The sequence below is a fragment of the Salmo salar genome, chromosome 13 (genome assembly GCF_965601325.2).
Source record: "Salmo salar chromosome 13, fSalSal1, whole genome shotgun sequence".
NCBI lineage: Eukaryota > Metazoa > Chordata > Actinopteri > Salmoniformes > Salmonidae > Salmo > Salmo salar.
This window is the reverse complement of record NC_138303.1, coordinates 51021264-51035649: the sequence shown is the minus strand read 5'-3', so window position 1 is coordinate 51035649 and position 14386 is coordinate 51021264. Positions and strand designations below refer to the sequence as shown.

General features: G+C 43.1%; 1 protein-coding gene and 1 long non-coding RNA gene across 2 annotated transcripts in view; both read right to left on the bottom strand.

Annotated features, from left to right (window-relative positions):
• Positions 1-14386, bottom strand: part of LOC106567362 (uncharacterized) — an 85971-nt gene that overhangs the window by 19632 nt on the left and 51953 nt on the right. The gene's annotated exons all lie outside the window — the stretch shown is intronic.
• On the bottom strand, positions 1304-13724 carry LOC123726226 (uncharacterized). The gene is made up of 5 exons (XR_006758586.2): positions 12459-13724; positions 11340-11427; positions 2958-3087; positions 2766-2862; positions 1304-1516 (listed from the first exon to the last, which is right to left on the bottom strand). It is a non-coding gene; the product is annotated as an uncharacterized LOC123726226 (long non-coding RNA).

Here is a 14386-nt window from a genome sequence, read left to right as displayed (position 1 = left end):
ACTAGGTGAGTTTTATCAATATATTCACCTCAATTTACTAAAAAATAAAATAAAATGCTAATTAGCAACTGATAAGGGAATTTATATGCTTAAAGGTAATGACTAAACAATTCCACCCTGAAACGTAATCATTCGATTTTGTAACATGTATAATGAATTAAAGTGATAAACTGAATTCCAAAAAGGTTTGGTCGAGACCAGTAAGGGAGAGAAATCTGTGTGTGTGTGTGTGTGTGTCTTAAGAAAACACAGAGAACAATATTAAACTATTCATGACCTGACCTGGTTAGAACTCTGAGAAACTTACGGCAGGAAAGGGAGTCCCGTCAAGGTCCCTCTAATCTCGGGGGAATGGAACTGCCAGTTTGGTAGTGATAAACAGTGGTGAGAGCCATGGCGAAGGATACATTCCACCTACTGTTCGTTTGTATGTATGTGCGTAGGCTATCTACTGTTTGTGTGGAGGTATGTGCGGAAGTAGGGAGTGAGTTATAAAATGGCATGTCTTTATTGTGGACATTAGAACGTTCTCGTGAATAAACTGTACGAACCTTTTGCATAAGCTGAGTCTTTGCCTAATTATTATTAAACCCAGGGTTTTACAAACCTTGGGGATTAGTCAAAGCTTAATTGATTGTTAGTTATTATCATTGGGATTGAAAATTCTCGTGACAGCAACAGAGAAGACCTTAGCAAGACTACAAATTCCAACAGGAAGCTCCTGCACGTCATCTCTAGCCAACACCGTCAGCTACCGTTCACCAGCGCGATCAGAGACCTTCTGTGCCCAATCCATGATGACTCCATGTGCTCTATTGAAATGAATAGAATAAAGTGTTGAACTTCTTACGTTCCCTTTCTCTGTCTTATCTAGCCACTGGCTACACTTTATCTAGCTAGTTAGCAGAGCAGTAGATAAAAAAATATTTTTGTTTTACTTTTGAGCATCTTAGCAATACAATGCGTTCTATACAGCTGTCAAGAGTCACTTAATTATATAATCATTAACCAGATTACCCCGGATACCAGACTTAGATGAGGTATAACTTAGTCCTAAATCAAAAAATCTATTGACATTCAGAATTGACTTAGACATCCAGCCTGTATTGTAGTTTCATGACCAGAGACAAATCTTCAAAAGGCACAGTATTTATTTATTCTGAGTCGTACACATTTTTGATTTGTAGGATCTTTCCCACTATATGTCAAGTGATAAACTATTAATTGATAACTTGGGATTTTATGTAAAAAAGTGCACTTGTCCTCGTGAAAATGACAGTTTAAAAAAAATATTCTACAGCTGTAATGTCATCAATCAAATCAACATTTATTTATATAGCACATTTCAGGAAGTTATACAGCAGGCAACAGTTGGACAGCGCACCAACCCCAACTGGCACACCATGAGGAGAGGGAGGTTGACGGCCAGCAATTATGGAGTAGTGGTTAGGGCCAATCGCGTTACTCCGTCGCTGCTAAAAAGGGTCTTCAGATCAGTCGTTGGATGGGGTGTTGTCTGTAAAGTGGGACACAGATAACGAAGAGGAGGGCACCAAGGCATTCAAAATGGCTACAGGAATGGATGTGCAGGAGTAAGGGCTTTGGGTCACGGGGTCTGGGTACATTCAGGGCACAACACATCAGCTGTCTGTGACCAGGCGATTAAAAAAAACTTTCCAAGCCAAACCTTCATATCATAACCACTACACACAGCCAATATCGTCATCACCATATTAGCTAACATCAAGACAACATAGCTGTTAGAACTAACGCTTTAGTAAACCTACTACAATCATACAGTGCACTGTACAGTTAGCAAGCAGTTTAGCAATTACACCGGGGGGCCCAGGTGGCAATATATTAATAAAACTAAAAGCTTACATTGACTTAGAAGAGTTCCAGTTTGGATAGCCATAGCCAGCTAGGTAACATAGCATCCCTCTCCATTTGAGCAGGTTGTTTGAGTAGGCTAGCTAGCTGCATTGGCTAGCTATGTAAGTGAAAGTGAAAGAAAACCCCCGAAATATAGCTAGCTAGCTAGCTCTCTTTTTCTTCTCCTTAATTTTTGAAGAAATGTATTTGTTCAAAACTGTTTAACTATTGTCTTTCTCCCTCTTTGAGTAAACTACTCACCACGTTATGTACTGCAGTACTAACTAGCTGTAGCTTATGCTTTCAATACTAGATTCATTCTTTGATCCTTTGATTGGGTGGACAACATGTCAGTTCATTCTGCAAGAGCTCTGATAGGTGTGAGGATGTCCTGCGGAAGTTGTCATAATTACTGTGTAAGTCTATGGAAGGAGGTGAAAACCACGACTCCTACGTTTTGGATTGAAGTCAATGTACCCAGAGGAGGATGGAAACTAGCTGTCCTCCGGCTACACTCTGGTGCTACCCTACAGAGTGCTGTTGAGGCTACCGTAGACCTTCATTGCAAAACAGTCTGTTTTCATCAATTATTTGGTGACGTGAATATATTTAGCATAGTTGATCTAAAAAGGACAACTTTAATGTTTCACCATTTTCATTTTTCAAAAAATTCAGTGAGGATGGTCCTCCCCTTCCTCCTCTGAGGAGCATTCACTGCCTCAAGTTTTGCTCAAAGCAGCCAACTAAAGTAATGCCGTTAATTTAAGTTCAATCACAAAGGCTGGTCTAAGTGCATCTCTTCAGTTTCATTCAGTATTACAACACAATTCACATTGCATTTTATCATGGGCAGAGTGGGAATTTATATATGTGATGTTTAATTTATGTCTTACCCCCAGAATGAGAGATTAAGAGAGAGAGTACAGTGGCGTTGATCATGCACTGCTTCTCGTGGGGTGAGCCTGATGTTCAGTATGTCACGCCTCATGTCTAAAACATGGGGGAAAATGGACATAGTCAAAATGGATAAATCTGCAAATTCAATCTCTTACACAATATTGTATCATATTTGATGAGTTACTGACCTGTCCGTCCATAGGCTCGATGTGCTGTAGTCTCCACAACTTTGACACTCATGCTCGGATCACACTGGCACAGGATGTCTGATGGTCTGAGGGATGTACTAGATAGTCTGAGGAATGTACTCCTGTTAGACTGGAAAACAAAGAGACATTTGGTCAGTGGTAGGTCACTTTCAATGCTATATCACCATCTTCATCTGGACAGAAAACGCATTGTTTATCATAACACAAACACACCTTGGACAATATGACAAGTGGTCCCTCAACTCCCAACCTTAAGTCATGAGAACCATATGTAACAGGGTTGAATTAGACATCCTTAGTTGTATAGGTTTTGTACAGTGCATCTATGTATAGTTGTGGAGCCAACTGCTGTATTATTTGTGTAACTGCATCTCTGTGCATATGTGCGCATGATCACGCAGGATCCAGCCAAGAGTTGTTCAACTTTGATGGAGATTTCAAGACGGATTTGAAGTCGCTTTGAAGTTTACACATTGTGTAGTGTGTATGTCTGCAGAATAAACCGTGAAAGAGAATAGCTGTGTCCTTTGTTGATGAGCCATATGAGAGCCGTTACACTGGTGCCGTGACCCATCGGATCCTCAAGATCAGCCTGAAGCAGATCACCGGGGGAAGTGAAGATCAAGTGTGCTCTTCTGGTCAGATGTTTGGTTTCATGGTCATAGGACTATTGTTTTGTCATTTCAGTGTTGAGGGTTTTTCCCTGTTTTTATTTTCTCTGTCGATCTTTGTTTATATTTTTATTCTACATTTAATTAGTTTAATCTAAAGGTGGTGTCATGGCTCACAAATGTACAACTGATATTGAAATAGTTCACGATTCTACTACTCCTATTGCCAAGGGGAGGGGTGTTTGGTTTGGCGAGCATTCAGGTATCAATGTGACGTCCAGTGGGTTTCATGGTCGGGGATTGGGGACATATCAGTCATTAGCTGATAGGAGCGCGGGGCAAGGACAGAGCCCAGGTTGTTCACCTATGGGTCCATTTTTGAGGGGAGGTTCACACCCGTCCACACCCAGTAGCGATACACATGCCATACCACACCTTACTGACATAGTAAGCCAGTTAGGTGACTCCAAAGTAGCCAGATTGACGTCAGCAGGAGCCATAGATGCGAGTGGTGAGCTCCACAGTACACCACAAAGAGAAACGTCAGCATCTGATTCATTAAGACATGAAGTTCCACATGTGACAGTCCACGTCAAGTCAGAGAGAACCCAGAGTGTTCAGAGGTGACAGCTCTGACAAGTACACAGTTCAAGAGTGGGTTGATATGACAACAGACTATTTGAAAAGGCAAAGATGTGAGGTGCCTGATCAAGTGGAAGAGATCATGAGCAGGTTGATGGGAAAAGCTAAGGATGTAGTGAAGATAGACTTGCGGGGTGACGAGTCGTTGGATGTGAAACAGAACCCAGATCTAATCTATCATATCCTCCTGCAGTACTTTCGTGACACGTCATCATGTCTCCCGCTTGAAGATTTCTACTCTACCAAGCCCAAGCTGAGGGAGGACAGACAACTGGACCAGGCTCAACAAAGCAGCAGATTTAGCTGATGAGGGTTTAGCTGATGAGGGTGGGAGGATGGAAAACATAAGTCAACAAGTAGCCTGCATGTTTGTGAAACATTGCCCTGATCCTGAGTACTCCTGCAGATTCAATTGCAAAGCACTTCCTGAGTAGACCAAGCTAACGATGAAAATGCCTCACTCTTTTGCTCCTGTTCCGAGGGAGGCAGTACAGGTCAAGATGAAGATACTCCCAACACTAAAGCTCTATAGATGGCAGCCAAAGACTCTAGTGACATGACTGGAGATGTTGTGTACCAGAACACACATGTGATAGGAAGACGCGACAGCCTATTTTACACGCCTGTGATTGTTGGTAACAAAGTGACTCTAGGTGCTATCCTTGACAGTGGGTCAATGGTGTGCACAATGAGTGAGATGGCAGAGCTGAAGTTGATAGATGCTGGTGTAGTTGATGTGAAAAGCCAGTTTAACTCAGATGTTGTGCTTGTTGGCTGTGGAGGACGCCGTGTGAGGCTAAAGTCCACGTTCAACATAAACATGGAAGTCTATTGTTCAAATCTTGGTAGTAGAAGGTCAACCTGATGAATTAATACTGGGAACCAACGCGATCAAGCTCATCCTCGTGAATCAAAACAATGTGACTATTATTGGAAAGCAGTCTCGGCCCCTTGCAGCACAGATGACACGGAATCTGAGCAGTTTCTCGCCATGTTAGCTGGAATGAAACGCTGGAGAGGCGACGACATCCCTGACAAGACAGGAACAGTGAGATGTAACTCAGCCATTTGCCTTGACCCTGGTCGCGAGTATCTGGTTTGGGGTAAGCCACTGTTGTGTAGCCTGGCAGTACGGTGATGACAGAACCTACTACATCTCGCTCAGCACCACGGGGGATCATGATGGCAAGGATTGTTACGCCTCTGTGGGGAGACAGATGGGTCCCACTGAAGCTGATCAACACGTCTGGCCGTCCTGTGTGGCGGCCAGACATGCCAATGCATGAAGATGACAGGAAGTATTCCGCTTTCACAACACCTATTGGCTCTTTGAATACAACCGTCTACCTCAGGGTCTCTGTAACAGCCCTGGAAGCTTCATGCGCATGATGGCCAGTATCTTCGGAGATCAAAACTTCATGAGTTTGCTGTGTTACTTGGATGATCTATTGGTCTTTGGCCCAGACGAGAAGACAGCCTTGGAATGCTTGGAGATGGTCTTTAGCAGGCTTCGTAGTCAAATCATGAAGTTGGCCCCAAAGAAGAGCTTCTTCCTCAGGAAGTCTGTCAAGTTCCTTGGTCACATAATTGATGGAAATGGTGTGTCTATAGACCCTAGTAAAGTCGACAGCATCTCTAACATGAGCAGTGCTGATCTGATGGAATTTGTGTGACTCACAGAAACAGATAAGGTCGTTCCTTGGCATGGTAAAATACTACCAACACTTTGTGCCAGGTTTCTCCGCAATAGCCAGACCTCTTCTCGTTGTTGACTGGATCAAAGAGAAAACCCAAGGGTCATCAGAAAATAAAGCCCTCACAGCGTCGAAAATTGAACATCGCTGACTGGACACCCGAACATGAGCAGGCCTTCGAAAAGTTGAAGACATCTCTAGTAGACACGGTGGTGTTGGCACACCCTGACGTCTCCCGTGCCGGGTCCTCAGAATATGGTTGCTGATGCTCTGAGTCGAGTGCCCTTTGTCAAAGGTGTTGGCCACAGACTGCTACGAAAACCTCATTGACGACGTTCAAGCAGTGTCAAACGCTTCAGTCCAAGATGCCTTCAGGTGGTCCAGTGATCTCAAAGGCAGCCCCAACTGTGTAAGTTCACAGAGAACTTCCACACCTGTCAACATGTGTTCTCAGTCCTTGGCAGCGGATGAGGTGTCAGCCATACTCCAGTCACATGACAAACGGGAAACAGGAGCTAGAACACGTGCATCATTTACCTCAACTGATACCTCCTGGTCAAGACACCTTACCTGCCTACTCTGAGGAGCTTCGTGATGAGCAACTCAATGACCGGACCCTGTCTCGTGTGCTATTCTATATGGAGAGACAACACAGGCCTTCTAGAAGAGACAGAGCAAGAGAAACAGTTACAGTCAGACACTTGAAGAGTTAGGAGAAGCTTGTTGTCAGTAATGACATACTGTAGAGTCTCACGAGATATCAAAGACAAGCGGTTCCAGTACGTAGTTCCTGAGTCTCTCAAAGCAGAAGTCCTGAAGGGCGTTCATGATCAGGCGGGTCATAGGACCACCACATTCTTTTGGAGAGATTGGAAACCCAAATTGGTCTACATGGACAAGTTCTGGCCTGGTTTAGATCTTATCTGTCGGAAAGATATCAGTTCGTCTCTGTGAATGGTTTGTCCTCTGACAAATCAATTGTAAATTTGTGTTCCTCAAGGTTCCGTTTTAGGACCACTATTGTTTTCACTATATATTTTACCTCTTGGGGATGTCATTCGAAAACATAATGTTAAATTTCACTGTGGACGACACACAGCTGTACATTTCAATGAAACATGGTGAAGCCCCAAAACTGCCCTCGCTAGAAGCCTGTGTTTCAGACATAAAGAAGTGGATGGCTGCAAACTTTCTACTTTTAAACTCAGACAAAACAGAGATGCTTGTTCTAGGTCCCAAGAAACAAAGAGATCTTCTGTTGAATCTGACAATTAATCTGGATGGTTGTACAGTCGTCTCAAATAAAACTGTGAAGGACCTCGGCGTTACTCTGGACCCTGATCTCTCTTTTGAAGAACATATCAAGACTGTTTCAAGGACAGCTTTTTTCCATCTACGTAACATCGCAAAAATCATAAACTTTCTGTCCAAAAATGATGCAGAAAAATTAATCCATGCTTTTGTTACTTCTAGGCTGGACTACTGCAATGCTCTACTTTCCGGCTACCCGGATAAAGCACTAAACAAACTTCAGTTAGTGCTAAATACGGCTGCTAGAATCCTGACTAGAACCAAAAAAATTGATCATATTACTCCAGTGCTAGCCTCCCTACACTGGCTTCCTGTTAAGGCAAGGGCTGATTTCAAGGTTTTACTGCTAACCTACAAAGCATTACATGGGCTTGCTCCTACCCATCTTTTTGGTCCTGCCGTACATACCTACACGTACGCTACGGTCACAAGACGCAGGCCTCTGAATTGTCCCTAGAATTTCTAAGCAAACGGCTGGAGGTAGGGCTTTCTCCTATAGAGCTCCATTTTTATGGAATGGTCTGCCTACCCATGTGAGAGACGCAGACTCAGTCTCAACCTTTATGTCTTTACTGAAGACTTATCTCTTCAGTAGGTCCTATGATTAAGTATAGTCTGGCCCAGGAGTGTGAAGGTGAATGGAAAGGCTGGAGCAACGAACCGCCCTTGCTGTCTCTGCCTTGCCAGTTCCCCTCTCTCCACTGGGATTCTCTGCCTCTATCCCTATTACAGGGGCTGAGTCACTGGCTTACTGGTGTTCTTCCATGCCGTCCATGGGAGGGGTGCGTCACTTGAGTGGGTTGAGTCACTGACGTGGTCTTCCTGTCTGGGTTGGCGCCCCCCCTGCCTGTTTGGCCCTGTCCGGGGGTATCATCGGATGGGGCCAGTGTCTTCTGATCCCTTCTGTCTCAGCCTCCAGTATTTATGCTGCAGTAGTTTATGTGTCAGGGGGCTAGGGTCAGTCTGTTACATCTGGAGTATTTCTCTTGTCTTATCCGGTGTCCTGTGTGAATTTAAATATGCTCTCTCTAATTCTCTCTCTCTCTTCTTTCTTTCTTTCTTTCTCTCTCTCCCGGAGGACCTGGGCCCTAGGACCATGCCTCAGGACTACCTGGCATGATGACTCCTTGCTGTCCCCAGTCCACCTGGCCGTGCTGCTGCTCCAGTTTCAACTGTTCTGCCTGCGGCTATGGAACCCTGACCTGTTCACCGGACGTGCTTGTTGCACCCTCGACAACTACTATGATTATTATTATTTGACCATGCTGGTCATTTATGAACATTTTAACATCTTGACCATGTTGTTATAATATCCACCCGGCACAGCCAGAAGAGGACTGGCCACCCCTCATAGCCTGGTTCCTCTCTAGGTTTCTTCCTAGGTTTTTGGCCTTTCTAGGGAGTTTTTCCTAGGGAGTTTTTCCTAGCCACCGTGCTTCTTTCACATGCATTGCTTGCTGTTTTGGGTTTTAGGCTGGGTTTCTGTACAGCACTTTGAGATATCAGCTGATGTACAAAGGGCTTTATAAATAAATGTTATTTGATAGGGGTCAGTTTAGAAGCCTTAGCTTAGCTAGACAGAGATTCCTCTGGCTGCACCTTGACAGAGATGTTAGGGATTATGTCCATGGTGGCCACCGTTGCATCGTCAGCAAGACAGTTGAGCCTGGGGGCAGGGCTCCACTGGAAAGTATCACCTCGACTAGGCCACTACAACTGGTTTGTATCGATTTCTGGTCTGCTCAAGATTCAAGCAACAAGTCCATTGACGTACTAGTGATAACAGATCACTTTACAAGAATGGCTCAAGCGTTTCCCTGCAGAGACCAATCAGCTAAGCAGGTGGCAAGAATCCTGTGGGACCGATACTTCTGTGTGTATCGATTTCCTGAGAGAATTCATAGTGACCAAGGGGCAAGTTTCGAGAGTCAGTTGATCAGTGGGTTACTCAGAGTTTCTGGTGTGAGGAAGTTGCACATGACACCGTATCACCCGATGGGGAATGGCAGTGTGCAACGTTTCAGACACTTGGCAACATGATCAGAGCAGTAGCACCTAACACTAAGCAACACTGGCCGAGATACCTGCAGACATTGACGTTCATGTACAATTGCACCACCCATGAGACGACAGAGTACGCCCCCTTCTACCTGATGTATGGAAGAATCCCTCGTCTGCCAGTAGATGTGCTTTTCAGAAACACTCTGAACGATCCAGCCGTTACCAGTTACGACATGTATGTGGTGTCGCTCTCCAATGATTTGAAGGATGCTATGGTGATAGCGCAGGAACATGCTGAAGAAGAACAGAACGGACAAACTGAGATTTATAACAGAACGGACAAACTGAGATTTATAACAGAAAGGTCAAGGGTCCCACCATAGAAGTCGACGATCAGGTATTATTGGTAAACAAGAAAGACGAAGGCAAGAGGAAAGTGGCAGATTGATGGGAATCGACAATATACACTGTGGCGGACAAGAATCCAGGCACTCACACATACAGAATATGTAATACAGCCACCGGTCTTCCCTGTGGCTCAGTTGGTAGAGCATGATGTTTGCAACGCCAGCATGGTGTGTGCAACGCCAGGGTTGTGGGTTTGATTCCCACGGGGGCCAGTACAACAAAAAAAAAATGCATGAAATGAAATGTATGCATTCACTACTGTAAGTCGCTCTGGATAAGAGCGTCTGCTAAATGACTAAAATGTAAATGTAAAATGAAAGGAAAAAGGAGTTACTCAGAACCTGACCATGTTGGTCAACTTCTTCCCAGTAGATGATTTAAGTGCAGTTTCTGGCCTCTCTTCATCCATGTCTGTTGGCCTGACTCCAAGTTCGGGTGCTCACAATGTGATGATGGATTCAGTATCAAAAGTGAGACAAGGGAGTTCCTTTCCTCAAGAAGAGAGTCAAGATTCACTATCTGGAATGGAGTGCGACATGTCTGTACAAGGTGTCACACAGGGAGAATCAGATCACGAAGAGGAAAGAGGAGCAGGCCTATCTGCGGAAGAGAAAATGGATTCCATTTCTGAAAGAGAGAGTGAGAAATCTTTACCTGATGAGGAGCTTGTGGACTCTGAAGGAAGAACTCGAGATTGGATCACACAGTTACCAGGTAGTAGAGCTGAGCATGAGGAATCTTCAGATGTGACCTCAGAACCACTGGTATCTCAAGACTCAGATTCAGAAGAGATCCAGTGAGCAGACACGCTCTTCTAACGGCATTGGACAGTCTGAGCAGCCTAGTGACTCACAATTTACTGACACTCAAGTGACTTACACTCACAACGACAATCCTAGCGCAGTTAGGCAAATGAGGAACCGTGTTGGTCGAATCATCAAACCTGTCAACAGATTGATCTACACGGTGTCTACACAAGATATTCTAAGTGAGACTAATCTTAATATTCAAGCAGTTTGCAAGTCAGTGATCCAAGCCTTCAGAGATTAAGCAAAACTAGAGTTGTGATTCACATATGAAGATTTATTTTTCTATTATTTTACATGAGCATTGTACTTTAGATAGGTAGTGTGGGGTGTAGAAAGGCATCCTACAGTCAGTAGTTGGTTTGAGAGTTTGGCCAACTCCTTCCACTTCATCCTTTTGGGATACTTCAAATGTTGTTCTTGTAAATGGACCTTATATGTTGTGTAATTTGATGTATATGTGTGCTCAAGTTGTGGTTGCTGCTTACATTCTGCCTAAATTCAGTGGGGGTGGGTGTAACAGGGTTGAAATAGACATCCTTAGTTGTATGAGTTGTCATAATTAAGCAGCCAGGTTATGTATATGTATTGTTGTACCTCCTGTATTATTTGTGCAACTGCATCGCTGTGCATATACTTGCACATGATCACGCAGGATCCAGGTAAAGAGTTGTTAAACTTTGATGGAGATTTCATGACGGATTTGCAGTTGCTCTTAAGTTTACACATTGTGTTGTGTGTATGTTTGCGGAATAAACCGTGAAAGAGAACAGCACTGTGTCCTTTGTCGATGAGCCATATGAGAGCCGTTACACATACACAAGAATGACAAACATACTGCCCAGATATAACTACAAATTGTTGTATTACATTTCAGGAGTTACTGACCTGTCCGTCCACAAGCTTGATATCCTGTAGTCTCTACAACTGCACAATGTGACAAGTAGTCCCTCTACACCCAATCTTCATGTCTCATCTGAAAGACAAGTTAATTTTACTAGCTAGCTAAGTTGATCACTAAAATGGTAACATCTATATTAAAATACCATAACCCACAAACTTGACTATAGTAACAGTAAAATAGACTGGTCTTTGGTTTATCTGCATATCTAAAATCCTATTATGTGGATGGGATATTTCTGTTGGGATGGAGGAATTATCTGGAATGCTCAACTAGATGATCAGGACAGTCTAGGGTACTATTTGCCCAAAGAGGTGAAGTATTGAGGTTTGGTATTGCGGTGACCTATACGACTGTACTAAATCTCAAGCGGAAAGTTAACACCATCAGCCATGACTGACGAGGACCAACAGTGATAGTGGGATCATCTGAAAGGGACTGACATGCAGGGATGGAACATAATGATTTCTGGCATTGGTCAGCAGACCCCGATATCTACTAGCCCAGGTAACATTCAGGTCCTAAATCTGTGGCATCCAATGTTTTTAGCTAACGTTTAGCTAGCTAGTTATGGTAGTTCATCGTTTGTGTAGTCAGACTTTTCCCCAGACCCCATGGTTGGTGACATGCTAGCTAGTCCACCAGGGCAGGGATATTTAACATTAGCTAGTTACCGCTAATTGTTAGCGTTAACCCCATTTGCTAGCATGACGGGAAAGTCCGACTACACCACGGTGAGATACGGTGCAACTTTAGCTAATGTAGCAAACTTCCCAACCAAAGTGCCTAACTAGCAATATTTAGCTAGCTATATCCCTGCACTGGTGGGCTAACGTTAGCTAGCATGTCACCACGTGGAAAAGTATGACTACACAAACGGAGCTAACGTTAACTAGCTGGCTAGCTCACAAAGAACTTGTCAATATTAAGGTCACAAAAGTAGCCTAGCCTATGCTGATTTTCTTTTTACTTGTAAGGAAGGTAACGTGCGTTGTACACGTAACTGCAGTCAGTGGTTAACTAGCTAATTTTCAAAAGGATCTAGCTAACCACAGATCTTTCACCTAATTAAAATAGCTTGTTAGCAGCTAGCAAACAGGGCTTACCTTATCACACAGCTCCAGCGATGCCTCTCACAGAGGTCGGAAAATGATAAAATGCACGTGTGCTCATCGGAGTTGTGGTTACAATCCAGTACATAGCACAGAACCATCCCTGTTTCTGATCGACGGAGAGACCTAAGGTTAGCTAGTTAACTACAAGGCCAGGGTAATTCAAAAAAGTATTGTAATCAAAAAATGCCAAGGTAGCTAGCTAGGTAATTGGAAAAAGTATCAACAAGAATATATACTAGAAATACACAATCTAAATAATTTACACAAGAAACTAAAAACGTTAAAATATCAACTTGCTAGGTCACTTGTTACTTGTCAATGAGAGTTTGCATTGAGAATTGTGGAGGTTTTTCCCACCCTGCGCCTTGAGTGATTACGTCAAAGCTTGCAGCAGGATGAGTAGTTCTGTATGATAGCCACATTAGCGTCTAATTAGTGTTTCATTTTTGGGGGGTAATTACAGGCGAATATATTGATAAAAGTTACCTTGTCCGAGAGAGATGTGTGTGATTATCAAAAGTCGCGCCAGGTTAAGCCTACACGAAACACAGACCTTATACGAAGTAGTTCTAAAATTTACTGGTGGAAAACGAACCATTTCTGGGTTTTACCGCTAGGTTTTATGGATATGACTCATACTGTGGTACTCAATTAAGCATCTCAATCACATCGCGGGAAGGGGTTCCCATAGGTCGTTGGCTGAACCGTTACAAAAATGAAAGAGAACCAACTAACCCCAAACTAAGGTTTAGCCTTTTGTCTGTGGTCTAGCTATTAGCAAATGTTAGCTAGGCAGCTTCACAAATTAGCATTTCACTAGCTAGCAGTTGAGCTGTTTTTATAAGACAACGTCTGAGATTATGCAAATACTGGAGCTAACTAGCAAGCCCTCCTCGGCGACAATGTTAGCCAAGAAGACTCAACCAATCACCCAACAGATACAGTGCCTTCAAAGTATTTACACCCCTTGACTTTTTCCATATTTTGATGTGTTACAGCCTGAATTTTGAATGGATTAAATTGAGATTGTGTCACTGGCCTACACACAATAAATGGAATTATGTAATTAAAAATTAAGATGAAATGTCGAGTCAATAAGTATTAAACCGTTTTGTTATGGCAAGCATAAATAAGTTCAGGAGTAAAGGTTTGCTTAAAAAGTCAAATAATAAGTTGCATGGATTCACTTTGTGTGCAATAGTAGTGTATAACATGATTTTTTTAATGACTACCTCATCTCTGTACCCCGCACATACAATTATCTGTACGTCGAGCAGTGAACTTTGAACACAGAGACCAGGGAGGTTTTCCAATGCCTTGCAAAGAATGGACAGAAGAGTAAAAAAAAAAAGCTGACATTGAATATCCCTTTGAGCATGGTGAAGTTATTAATTACACTTTAAATGGTGTATTAATATCCTCAAAGATACAGGCTTCCTTCCCATCTCAGTTGCTAGAGAGGAAGGAAACCGCTCAGGGATTTCACCATGAGGCCAATGGTGACTTTAAAACAGTTAAGCTTTTAATGGCTGTGATAGGAGAAAACTGAGGATGGGATCAACAACATTGTAGTTAATCCACAATACTAACCTAATTGACAGTGAAAAGAAGGAAGCCTGTACAGAATACAAATATTCCAAAACATACATCCTGTTTCCAAGAAGGCACTAAAGTAATACTGCAAAAAATGTGGCCAAAACATTTACTTTATGTCCTGAATACAAAGCGTTATGTTTGGGGCAAATCCAATACAACACATTACGGAGTACCACTCTCCATATTTTCAAGAAAAGGGGTGGCAGCATCATGTTATGGGTATGCTTGGAATCGTTAAGGACTGGGGAGTTTTTCAGGATAGAAAATAAACTGAAAGGAGCTAAGCACATTCCAAATTCTAGAGGAAAACCTGGTTTAGTCTG